The sequence below is a fragment of the Microcaecilia unicolor genome, chromosome 7 (assembly GCF_901765095.1).
Source record: "Microcaecilia unicolor chromosome 7, aMicUni1.1, whole genome shotgun sequence".
Classification (NCBI taxonomy): domain Eukaryota; kingdom Metazoa; phylum Chordata; class Amphibia; order Gymnophiona; family Siphonopidae; genus Microcaecilia; species Microcaecilia unicolor.
The window spans coordinates 287,505,718-287,518,555 of NC_044037.1; the positions used below are offsets into that span (position 1 = coordinate 287,505,718).

At 44.6% G+C, this 12,838-nt stretch overlaps 1 protein-coding gene across 1 annotated transcript in view; it reads left to right on the forward strand.

Moving 5' to 3' along the window:
* Window positions 1–209: 209 nt before the first annotated feature.
* The window catches only part of GLI2 (GLI family zinc finger 2), a 435,831-nt gene continuing 423,202 nt past the window's right edge, over window positions 210–12,838 (forward strand). Inside the window, exon 1 of the mRNA XM_030210087.1 lies at window positions 210–674. The gene's annotated coding sequence lies outside the window, so the exon portion shown is untranslated. The remainder of the gene's footprint in view (window positions 675–12,838) is intronic.

Sequence of the window (12,838 nt, forward strand, 5' to 3'; positions counted from 1 at the left end):
CCTCCCCTTCTTCCCTCCAGCCCCAGTATTTGAGAAAGGCCAGCTCAGCTGGAACAGCAAATGGTTCAACTCACTAGAGGGAGGCGGTGGTGGGGGGAAGCGCAGGAGGAGGAGGAGGAGGATTAGATTGAAAGCAGATCAATCAATTGTCCCCCCCCCCCCACCACCCCCGGCTCTGTAGATCATCTGATTTCAGTTAAGGACCCAAACCAAACTTTGTAGGTGGAAAAAAAAAAGTGCGCGTGGGAGAATGAAATAGAAGTTTACTCTCTGCTTAAACTTGAAGTGCTGCTGAGGGAGTGGAGGCGAGGGCTGTGCATGCAGCGCCGAAACTTCGTTCCCAGCACCGATCCAGGCTCTTCAGGGCTCGAGACGGGTCCGGGATCCGGAGGATGGACGGGAGGAAAGGGGGCGAAGCGGTGAACGAGCTCCAGCGACGCCGGCTGCCTTTCCTTCCCTAGAGGGGGGGACGGGACGCGAATCGAGCTGCAGCCCGCGATCGGGGAGGCATGGGAGCCCCCAGGAGCAGCCCCCGATCCTCCTGAGAGCTCCTTCCCAACCCCCCGGCCCTTACTTTTGTTTCATGCTGGGGATTTGTGGCTACTCTTCTGAGTCTCGGTTAAAGTTGCAGAGCGCAGCAGATCGTCCCGTGGCCGGATCGGAACCTCCAGCAGGTAAATAATGTTGCTTTATTTTGGTTTATGATTGTTTGTTTGTGTGTGTGGCTGGGTAGTTTATTGCTGTTGGGGACGTGTTACTTTATTGCGTTCTTTTTCTGCTGGAAGATTTGAATTAAGCCCACGGATTCGAGCGCCGAGAGCTCAGCGGTGCCGCCCGGTTTGTCTCCGCTTGGTGGCGCTGTCCCCGCAGGGCATTTTCCCCCGAATGTGGATAACTGTCTAAAATAAAGAGCCCCGAGGGCCGAGGAAGGACTGTTCACGGTCAGTCTCTGAGTGACTAACGCTGACGATGCTGATGTGCCAATGAATTGGGAGCCCTAGGTAAATCTTCAGTTTTGCCCTCACTCCCCCATCATCAGTTAACTTTCTGGCCCCTAGTCCCCCCCTCCCCTTCCCTGATATTTTGATAATTGGGCTTAAAAAAATCCTGACCATCCCAACCCCATCCTTCACAAAATAATCTTGTAAAAATGCATAAAAGTTTCAAAAGTCATTCACTCCAATAAAAAAAAGGGGTGTTTGTAACCTGCCCCCTTCTGTGCAGAGAAAAGTATGAATTGGTTCGTCTTTGAGTTTGTGGCTGTAAAGTCTAGTGCTTAGGGACTGGCCTTCTTTGTTAAACTGTACAGCGCTGCGTAACCCTAGTAGCGCTTTAGAAGTGTTTAGTAGTAGGGCAGTGGACTTTGATCCTAGGGAACTCGGTTCGATTCCCACTGCAGCTCCTTGGGCAAGTCACTTAACCCTCCACTGCCCCTGGTACAAAATAAGTATCTCTATGTATGTAAACCGCTTTGAATGTAGTTGCAAAATACCATTTAAAGGCGGTATATCAAGTCCCAGTTCCCTTTGCTCCCTCCTATTAAATGACTGCCTTAGACCACAGCCTAACCTGCCTGCAGTTGGAGCAGCGCTGGCCCTGAATGGTGTTCAATGCTCTGCAGGGTACTCCAAATTATGTGATGCTGCTGAGGCAGGTGCCTAGAGAGTTCCCTAATCTCTGGGTGATAGTGATTCGGTTGAACGGCTGTGGATGGCAATGCTCGACCTGCAGGAGCCCTAAATTCGGGTGCTAAGGCTTGTGCCTACCAGAACAAAGGGAAATGGGACTTGACATACCGCCTTTCTGAGGTTTTTGCAACTACATTCAAAGCGGTTTACATATATTCAGGTACTTATTTTGTACCAGGGGCAATGGAGGGTTAAGTGACTTGCCCAGAGTCACAAGGAGCTGCAGTGGGAATTGAACTCAGTTCCCTAGGATCAAAGTCCGCTACACTAACCATTAGGCTACTCCTCCACTAGCAACATTCCATTTAGAATTTCAAATAGTAGCAACCACTAGGCTACTCTTCCACTCCTTGGGATTCCGGAATCTTGCTATTCTTTGGGGTTCTACATGGAATGTTGCTACTCTTTGAGATTGTGCATGGAATCTTGTTAATGGCACTTGATATACCGCCTTGCTGAGGTTTTTGCAACTACATTCAAAGCGGTTTACATATATTCAGGTACTTATTTTGTACCAGGGGCAATGGAGGGTTAAGTGACTTGCCCAGAGTCACAAGGAGCTGCAGTGGGAATTAAACTCAGTTCCCCAGGATCAAAGTCCACCACCCAAACTCTAGCTGACCATGAGGTGTTTCCACTGAGGCCACGGACCCTGGATGATAGTGGTGACCCTAAAGAGGTTCCCCCAGGCTTTGGGTGACGTCCGTTTGGCTATTATGTAATGTAATGTGGCTTTCAAAATGCAAGAAACACGTTCCCCATTCTTGGCACCAAGTTACCAGGGATGGAGTTGAGTTTATTTCCATAATCTATTAGGCAGTGGATTTTACTTAGAAATTATAATCGTGGAAGTGAATGCCTCGCTGCTTTGATGACTTCTAAAAAAAAAAAAAAAATGGGAATATCACGTTTAGTGCCCAGATCGGAGACGATTTCTCCTCTCCGTGGGTCCTGGAGGGCACTGGGGAAGGCCGCCCTCAACCCAGCAGGTTCATCTGTGCAGAAGCAACACGTACGGCCAAAGTTGCCGTATTCATGGAGCAAGGAGAGGCAGGACCAGGAATCCGATCCAGCCACCTCAAGTGGCCACTTTCACCCCACTTGCTGCTTCTTGCTGGGCCTTCTCTTTCCAACAGTCCGTCGGAATAGAAGTAATAAAACTTTTCAGACTCCGGTTCCTTCCTAATCTTCTGTTTTGCTTTGCTTTTTCGTCGTGCTTGTGCGACTTCCTTGGTCATTTTGGCCGTATATATGGGGGGAGGGGGGGTCTAGGGTCTTTCAACGAGCAAATTTGCTCCGGAATGCGAATAATGTGCCGCCGCAACTCGATCCAGGGAGCAGAGACCCGGGCTCCGAGTCTCTTAAAGGTTTTTAGAAAGAGCAAACGGGAGTTTCCCGGAGCTCGGTGACTTTGAAAATAATCCGGCTATTTCTGTTAATCCCTAGGAAACTTGGGTTTTTTTCAAGTGAAGGAGATTATTATTGCACAGGACTTTGCAATGTTGCATTAAACCTTATTTTGCAATAAAGAGGTGCCTCCCCCCCCCCCCCCTCATTTTGTGTCTGTAGGAAAACCGCTTAGGACAAAAAAACTAGTTGGTTATAAAAGAGCAGAACCGCGCTCTTCACGATGCGTGCCAGGACATTTTGGGATTTTTAATTTTCCTATTTTTTTTAAAACGACCTTAAGAATTACATCTCCACTTTTCCTAGATAGCTGAGAAAGGTCGATATAACCCTCGCATCTGGAGAGACGGAAGTGTATTTTGAAAGCGCGGGCAAAGCCTGACCGCGCCTTGTTCTGCGCGATATTCGGACCGAATGGAAGCGCGTATCTTTACGGACTGGTCGCCGAGTTTGCAGCCAGCCTCCGGGGATGCTGAGGAATTTGCAAGCGAACGTCGCAGGAGCATGCATGCTTCAAGGAGAGCGTTTAAATAAACAGCGTGCTGGCATGCGCCGAAGGGGTTGTGCCAAAAACCGAAGTAAATAAACCATGAAATCCAAAATATACAACAGTGAAAAGCGCTGGAATAGATTGATTTGTTATAAGGCTTTACTGATTGGATCTGTTTGCTTTAGCTTCCTTATGTGAAGGGCCTTGGTTTTTTTTTTTCTTTCTATTTACCGAAACCGATTTGTTTAACAATAAAGGGGGGGGGGGGGGGGGGGGGAGGGTCTGTACACACACAGAAGATTCAGCTGTAGATGAAAACTGAATGGCACTTGGGCAGTCTTAGGGTCTGATTCAGCCATGGAGAGTACACGTGTCGTGTGGCAGAGGCTGCGGAGAGCCCTGAGTGGGAGGAGGGGGGGGGGGGGGGGGGTTCTGAAGGATCTCTTGTCATGTTTAGGTGCTTAAGGCTGCTCTTGCTGTTTAAAGTATTGGTGAGTGGCTTCCATGGGGAAAGAATTCTTTCAGGCAGGGAGAAGAAAGAGTTTGTCCTCTCCTCTGTTTCTCCATTAAATCTATTGCCAATCTGACCTGGGTTCCTCCCCCCCCCCCAGTAGCAGCTTCAGGACCTCTCAGGCTTCCCAGGTCAGTTGCTATTACTTTTTTTTATTGTTTTACATTTGTACCCCACGCTTTCCCACTCATGACAGGCTCTATGCGGCTTACATGGGGCAATGGAGGGTTAAGTGACTTCTACAGAGTCACAAGGAGCTGCCTGTGCCTGAAGTGGGAATTGAACTCAGGACCAAAGTCCACCACCCTAACCACTAGGCCACTCCTCCACTGTTGCTACTATTTGAGATTCTACATGGAATGTTGCTATTCCACTATCAACATTCCATGTAGAAGTCGGCCCTTGCAGATCACCAATGTGGCCGCGCAGGCTTCTACATGGAATAGCAACATTCCATGTAGAATCTCCAATAGTATCAATTTTATTTTTGTTACATTTGTACCCTGCGCTTTCCCACTCATGGCAGGCTCAATGCGGCTTACATGGGGCAATGGAGGGTTAAGTGACTTGCCCAGAGTCAGAAGGAGCTGCCTGTGCCTGAAGTGGGAATTGAACTCAGTTCCTCAGTTCCCCAGGACCAAAGTCCACCACCCTAACCACTAGGCCACTCCTCCCAGACGTGCTTGGGATTAAGGGATGCTTGGTGGAACTGACATCTGGGTTCATAGGAGCCAACTTTTCAAAATGGTTGGGGCGCTAAGACCAGTGGCAATAACCCCTCCCTGGACACGTGCAAGGGATTTTCTCAATATAGGGGGTGCTCAAGCACCCCCCCCCCCCCCCCCAGAGCTGGCTCCTATGCCTGGGTTCACGTTCCAGCATTGTGGTCATTGAGTCTTGTCCCCCAAATATTAAAACTGCTAAGATATCGATTTGAAGAAGATGGCTTCCTCTTCTTCCTTCTGACTATCTCATATATATCTTCTTTTGAAGTGCGTACGAATAGTCCTGGAAGTCTCTTGGGCCTGCCTCTCCCTGTGTCTGTCAGATGAATTCCCCTCTGCTGTGACATTAAGTCTGAGAATTCAAGCCCAGTCTTCTGTGGAACACAGGCTAGGAAAGAGACCAGCACCCTGATCCCACATCATTCACAATAGCCCACCAGACAGTTTTTAAAGGTTCAATCTGAAAAGCAAGGGGCTCATCTAACTATCTTCCACGGATTAAGCTGCAGGAATAGCTTGTTGAATGGAATCTGGCTTAACTTTTTTGGCATTCCGTGGGTTGTAAGACACAGGGTGACCTATTTTGAGATCTTTAAATGCCGGTCCAAGTTTCTGTTGTGTTTCATTTCTTTCTCACCACTTTCCTAAAATATGTCATCTTGATCTTTTTTTTTTTTTTTTTTCCCCTGCTGCTGTTCAGAATTTGTGTAAAAAGTTATCCCCAAAAGTCTCTTTTCTGCTTGAACATATCAAGCAAATAAATTTAGTTCGCTGACCTAGTTAAGGCCAAAGAGTATTGGGGACATCCCTCCAAAGGTTTGTTAACACGAGGTCACTTATTCTTGGGAAGTTTTCTCTACTTCTAATTTTCTCTCATTTTTAGAGCACTTTTATATCTCTTGCTCTAGATCCATGGCTTCAGTGTTCCTACCCTACTATCATCTCTATCCTTTCTATCCTACCCTAACCTTTCAAACATATAGGTTGCCCCAATCTGTCTGACCTATCAGATTAACTGTACATTTGTCTTTTAGATTGTAAGCTCTTCGAGCAGGGACAGTCCTTCCATGTTAAATTGTACAGCGCTGTGTAACCCTAGTAGCGCTTTAGAAATGTTAAGTAGTAGTAGTAGTTTTTAAAGTCGGCAGGAACTTACTTTCCAACTTGCAGAAAGAGCAGTGTCGGAGAGTTTCAACAAAAGGTGGCAGGCCAGCTTTAAAGTGGATTGCAAAAAAATGTTCTTCCATTACTTAGAACAAGAACGCATCTGTTCCAATGATCCAAAGAAATCATGGCAGCTAATCGTATCCTCTTAATTATGCATTCAGGGCCTGAGTTAGACATAGGAGGGACCCAGAAGGGGGCCCCAAAGTCTGCCTTCAAGCTATGCTTCTTTCAGCAGGTTTGGTGCCCCCTCTGGCATGAAGGCCCAGGGCAATTGCCCTAGTTGCCACCCCCCAAAGAATGGCCCTGTCGGCGTGTCATAGCAAAGAAATGATCCCTAGGGGAGAAAATTTATTTCTTAAAAAAAACGTTATGTACTTCTTTTTCGGCTCCATAAAGCACTGCTCAAAAGTGGAATAATTAAAAACAAAAAAACAAATATAAACACAAAAGTGGAATAATTAAAAAAAAAATATATATATAAACACAGTAAAATTTATAAGTACATTTCTAACAGATGAACCACAATTGTTGGAAACCTGCCTCATATTTTAGGTTTGGAATGGGCATGTGGCACTGATGCTTTATGGGGTTGTTGTCAGCCCCCTGCGCATGACGGGCTGAAAATGACCCCAGACCACCGTATGAAATGTAAGATCACCCTGCCTAACTGGATGGGTACAAAGGTCACAGTTTTACAATGGGGAACACCTTTTTCAACCATGTATAACACTGATGTCCATTCTCAATAGTTCAAGGGCACTCAGTTCTTGAAAGGATCTTGTTATTACTAAAATGCAAAGTGGAATAGCCTAATGATTAATGCAATGAGACGGGGGGGGGGGGGGGGGGGGGGGGGGGGGACTTGATAAACCTTTTCTATGGTTTTTGCAACTACATTCAAAGTGGTTTACATATTATATACAGGTACTTATTTGTACCAGGGGCGAACAGAAGGTTAAGTGACTTGCCCAGAGTCACAAGGAGCTGCAGTGGGAATTGAACCCAGTTCCCCAGGATCAAAGTCCGCTGCACTAACCACTAGACTACTCCTCCACTAGCAACATGCCATGTAGAAGCCTACCCTTGCAGATCAGCAATGCGGTCGTGCAGGACATCAGACTCACAGAAACAGAAGCCTGCGCGGCCGCATTGCTGATCTGCAAGAGCAGGCTTCTACATGTAGAATCTCAAATAGGGAAAGGGAAATGGGACTTGATATACTGCCTTTCTGAGGTTTTTGCAACTACATTCAAAGCAGTTTACATATATTCAGGTACTTATTTGTACCAGGAGCAATGGAGGGTTAAGTGATTTGCCCAGAGTCACAAGGAGCTGCAGTGGGAATCGAACCCAGTTCCCCAGGTTCAAAGTCCGCTGCACTAACCACTAGGCTACTCTTCCACTGGGTTCAACTCCCACTGCTGCTGCTCCTTGCGTTTCTGTGCAAGTCACTTAACTCTTCATTGCCCCAGGTACAAAAACATTTGTTTGTGAGCCCACTAGGGACAGAGAAAGTACCTGCACAGAATATATGTAAACTGTGTTGATTGTACCACGCTGGTATCAAATTCATGACCTTTTTATCACCTCTCCAATATTGCAGATGTTCAAATAGTTCCTATAGAGCCTTGTTTACTAAGGTGCGCTAGTGTTTTTAGTGCAGGCTATGCGCTAAACTCCAGGGACACCCGTGTATTCCTAGCGTTTAGTCTCTAGCATTAGTGCGTGCTAAAACCACTAGTGCACCTGTAGTTCGGCTTAGTTTGTAGCGCCTTTTTTTTTTTTTTTTAGAAATATCTGTCCCTTTTCACTAAGAACTTTCTGCAGTGGGATTACAGTGAACGCTAGAACTCTCTTACATGGTCCCCAATGTTTGTTTCAGTTGAAATTTCAGGCTGTGGGGGGAGGGGAGCTTAGCACATCTGGCCTTTTGAAGTTAGTTGGTTGACAGCTTACTGTAAGGCAATCATTTGCCTTACAGTCTGAAAAATACACAGGGCACTTTAAACTTTTTGTATTTGATAAGTTGCTGGCATGCTGTGATGTGTTTAGCACAGATTAGTGGATTCAGTAGGCTTATGGTAGAATAGAGAGAATGTATGTTCATGTGCATTAGGTCATACTCTTCCCTGCACGATGTGAGTTACCTAGTTCGTGCTGGTATAGAGCATCAGAACAGTGCAGGTTTGCTGTTGTACATTTATGTTAAATTCTTAATGGTAAAACCACTAAATCCCTAAGACTTAAAGACAACTACCTGAACTTCTGAAAGCACCTAAAGGCCCACCTATTAAAAAAAACAAACACATCTCCGTCGACCCATCCGAATTTACTAGAGAACTACTTGGTCCTACCGCAAACTAAATCTGGAACGGAAAAAGCACAAACCCAAACTGAAATCCTACCTTGACTTGTTCTGATCTCAGTGACCCTCATACCATCCCTCGCCTCGAAGCGTGTTTATCCGCTCGGAACCCACCGAAGTCTTAACCAATTCAGTATCCCAGTGGGAGACTTCTACAGACTGTAGCTGTTCCCATCGAATGGCTAACCCCATGCGCTACATTGCACCCGCCCATTGTTCCGTGTAAGCCACATTGAACCTACCAAAAGGTGGGAAAATGTGGGATAGAAATGCAATAAATAAATAAAAGGAATGTCAAAGGGTCTCTCATGTAGCCATGTATGAACCATTCCAGGTTGAACTCAAACCAGGTGAATTTTGGCCGGGTTTGAAATTTTAAGCACGTCAGGAAAAGTTTTTTTTTTTTTGCTGAAATTTGATGTGGCCCTGACAATTTTGTTGCAAAAATAAATACCACAAAAAGTGGAAAGAACACAAAAGTCCCACAGAATGAAATGGATCAACCCCCCCCACCCCCACCCCCCAAGGAGTGGAAACTGGATCAGGCTCTTCAAAAACAGACGCAGGACTCCCGAATATAAAAATGAAGCTGTTTATTTAAGGTTCATTTGAAATGACTTGACACGGTACCACGTTTTGGTACATACGTGCCTGCCTCGGGAGTCTTGGCGTGTAAATCTAACAATCGCATCAATCCTTGGTAATACGTCTTGTAAAATAAAAAAATGAGCTGGTCTTTAGAAAGACCGTTGCTGAAAAAAAAAAGTATGACGTGAAATGCCGCCAAATTGCAATATACATGAAGACTCCTGAGGCAGGCACGTATGTGTTGAAACAGGGGACTGTGTCGACTCATTCCACATGAACCTTAAATAAACGGCTTCATTTTTATATTTGGGAGTCCACAGTCTGTTTTTGAAGATCCTGATCCAGTTCCCACTCCTTGGGTTTTGGTTCTGACAATTTGTTGAAATTTGTATTCGATTCACCAGTTGGTGAATTTCTGTAGATCTGCCAATTGTGGTCAAAAGTTGTGTGCGTAAATGTGCAGGGATAGATCTGCATGAGATATTTACATATGGAAATGCTGACAAACTAATTGGGCTTTTTTTCTTGTGCAAGTTTTACTATCCAGTAGCCGTTAGCGCGGACCTGTGCTAACGGCTACTATATGCTAAAACCAGCTAGTGCGATTAAAAATCCCGCACTTACTGCTTACCAGAGGTAGGGGAGGGTCATGGGTGGAAGAGGGGCAGAGAAGAGGAATGGGTGTGGTGACAGCTAGCATGTGGGTTGTGGCAACATTGGGTTCTACATGTATTTTTTTTTTTTTTTTAATCCTCTCATTCCACTTCTGCCCCCCTGAAGTCCCTACCTCAGTGGTGGTTCGGCCAGCAGGAAGGAGGACACAGCCATAACTTTGCAGCTCATGCTCCTTGCGGCAGAGGAAACAGGCGTACCATGAAATGCTCTTCCTCCTTGCAAACTAAGGGGGCAGCACTGGGGTAAACTCTTTGGTGGAGCCAGGGACAAGCCAGTTTTAAAGTAAGTAGATTGCAAGGGAGCTGGGGGAGAGGACATTAGAGTACAGGTTTACCTAGGGTGCCTCATATCTTTGTGCTTTTATGAGTTCATGTATCTGTACTGTCCCGTTAACAATGGCACAGATATACCTATCACGTGTGATCCCTAGCTTCATCCTCGCCTATCCAGCAAGTATTGTCTGCTTGTCTCGTGCTTTGCTTCTTTGTGTTTAACTGTCTTGATCGTTGGGTTGCCAACTGGCTCCAGATTTGCCCAGCAGGGTTGACACAGTCCTGGGTTTATCTCGCTGCATGCAGGGACTTGTGTTGGCATTTTTGATGCGTAGTTCCTAAGACGGAAAGGCCCTAATAATTGTGATTTACACATGTAAATATCAGCATCGTTGCATATACACGTAGAACCCGACTTTAGACAGCTGGTATTCACAGGTGCATGTGCACTATGGGCAGGTTGCAAGGGGACGTGGTTTGGGCCTTATGTGGGCGGAGCTTGTAGAGGTCTAAAATCTACATGCGTATTTTCCTTTTTCACACCACCTTGAGTGACTTTTTCAAAAAGGCGGTAAATAAATCCAAATAAATAAATGCGTTTGTGGGCCAGTTCACATGGAAATGAATATCTGCTCTTTCGCACATCCCAAGTTTTTAAAAAGTGCACATTTAGGCTGGCTCTTTATTAAGGACTGTATTCTCCATAGTTGAGTGCTTTTCCTACGTAAGCACTCAACTATGGAACACATTACCAAAAGCCGTGAAAACAACGTATAACCACCTAAACTTCCGGAAATCACTAAAAACTTACCTGTTCAAAAAGGCATACCCTACCGACCCTGTTTAAATGCCTGAACCCTGCAGCACTATGAAACCAAAGCACGTAATGGACATAACGTAACTCTTCCTCTATATGATTCCCTAATGTGTCTGTTCCACATGAACCTTATTCTACCACAACATCACTGCGTAACTGTTTATACCGGAATTGGTGAACGCCTTTACGGTACTACGTAAGCCACATTGAGCCTGCAAATAGATGGGAAAATGTGGGATACAAGCGTTACAAATTAATACCACTTTGTTTATTTCCCCCTCCAAATTAGAATTAAATGCCAATTGCAGCCTCCGTGTCACACTTGTAGGTTTGCAAAATGACTGACATACACACGCATGTGCCAAAACTTACATAGGTATTTCAAAACTTACATGTGTAAATAGTTATGTAACTTCTGTTTTATTTTTTGGTCTATGTTTAAATTAGTAAAGTGGATGCCTCTGCTGCACATGCTACCTCATATATACATAATACATATCTATAGCATAGATCAAGGTTTGGTAAAGCTGGAAAATAAGTTTAATTTAATTTATTTATTTATTGGGATTTATTAACTACCTTACTACTACTACTACTTATCATTTCTATAGCGCCACTAGACGTACGCAGCGCTGTACACTTGAACATGAAGAGACAGTCCCTGTTCGACAGAGCTTACAATCTAACTAGGACAAACAAGCGATAAGGGAATATTAAACGGAGGATGATAAAATAAGGGTTCTGAACAAAGGTTAGGAGTTAAAAGCAGCATCAAAATGGTGGGCTTTTAGTTTAAATTTGAAGACGGTCAGAGATGGAGCTTGACATACCGGCTCAGGAAGTCTATGCCAGGCATATGGTGCAGCAAGATAAAAAGAACGGAGTCTGGAGTTAGCAGTGGAGGAGAAGGGTACAGATAAGAGAGATTTACCCAGTGAACGGAGTTCCCGGGGAGGAATGTAGGGAGAGATGAGAGTGGAGAGGTACTGAGGAGCTGCAGAGTGAATGCACTTATAGGTCAATAAGAGGAGTTTGAACTGTATGCGGAAACGGATAGGAAGCCAGTGAAGTGACTTGAGGACAGGGCTAATATGAGCATAACGACTCTGGCGGAATATTAGTCGTGCAGCAGAATTTTGAACAGATTGAAGAGGAGAGAGATGGCTAAGTGGGAGACCTGTGAGAAGCAAGTTGCAAGAGGTGATAAGAGCGTGGATGAAGAGATTCACCCAAGGTGGCGTACTCATAATTTTGTTAACAGCATAACAATAGTAAAATAACCAAGAATAAACATAAATAGAACAAATGAGGTAAACTTGAAAACAGTACATTGAAACCTAATAATAGGACTACTGTGAAACAGTATCAACAATATACACATTTGACAGCAGTGGAATTCAGATACCAGAGATATAATACAATGTTAGCTTAATACTAATGATACACCTAATAAAGCTGCTGTCAGTTGAATCAGGTTTTGGTTTTCTCTGTGTTTGATTAAGTAGTGTGTGTTCTTTTGCACGATTGTACTTTTTCCTATCATATTTTTGGAGTTCCTTTTCTTTATGAATTTAAGGTTTGTTTTTTTTTGACTGTGTATAGTGCTCTGTTCAGGCAGTTTAGAGCGGTGTAGCAAATCTTAAATAAACATAAACATGCATTAGAATATTCAACTAACATAGATATGATGCTAAAGATTTTCTACAATTCAGCTTACCATATAGCTGAGGGATCAAGAGCAGATATATGATGGGAACAAGATGCGTGGTAGAGTCAGTTGGGATAATTTGATGACTAGCTAAAATCAAGACAATTTCTTTGTATAATTAAGCAAGAGATAAGGAACTGATCTGAGTTAGTGTGTGTAGCAAACTAGTCCAGGTGTACATTTAATTTGCTTGTTTTGTCAAGTTCTTATGTACGTGAACTTTGTAAGGTCCCAAGATCCTTTTTTTGGATTGTGTGGGTTAGTAAGTGATGTACACAAAATGAGCGCAATCCTAAATGTAGGTGCCCATAGGAATATTGGGGGCGCCTACTTAGCGTGCGCTAAAAGCACTAACGTGTCTCTAGCGCAGCTTAGTAAACGGAACTGTACGTGTTCTGACCTGGACGCATCAATTCTGATTTCTA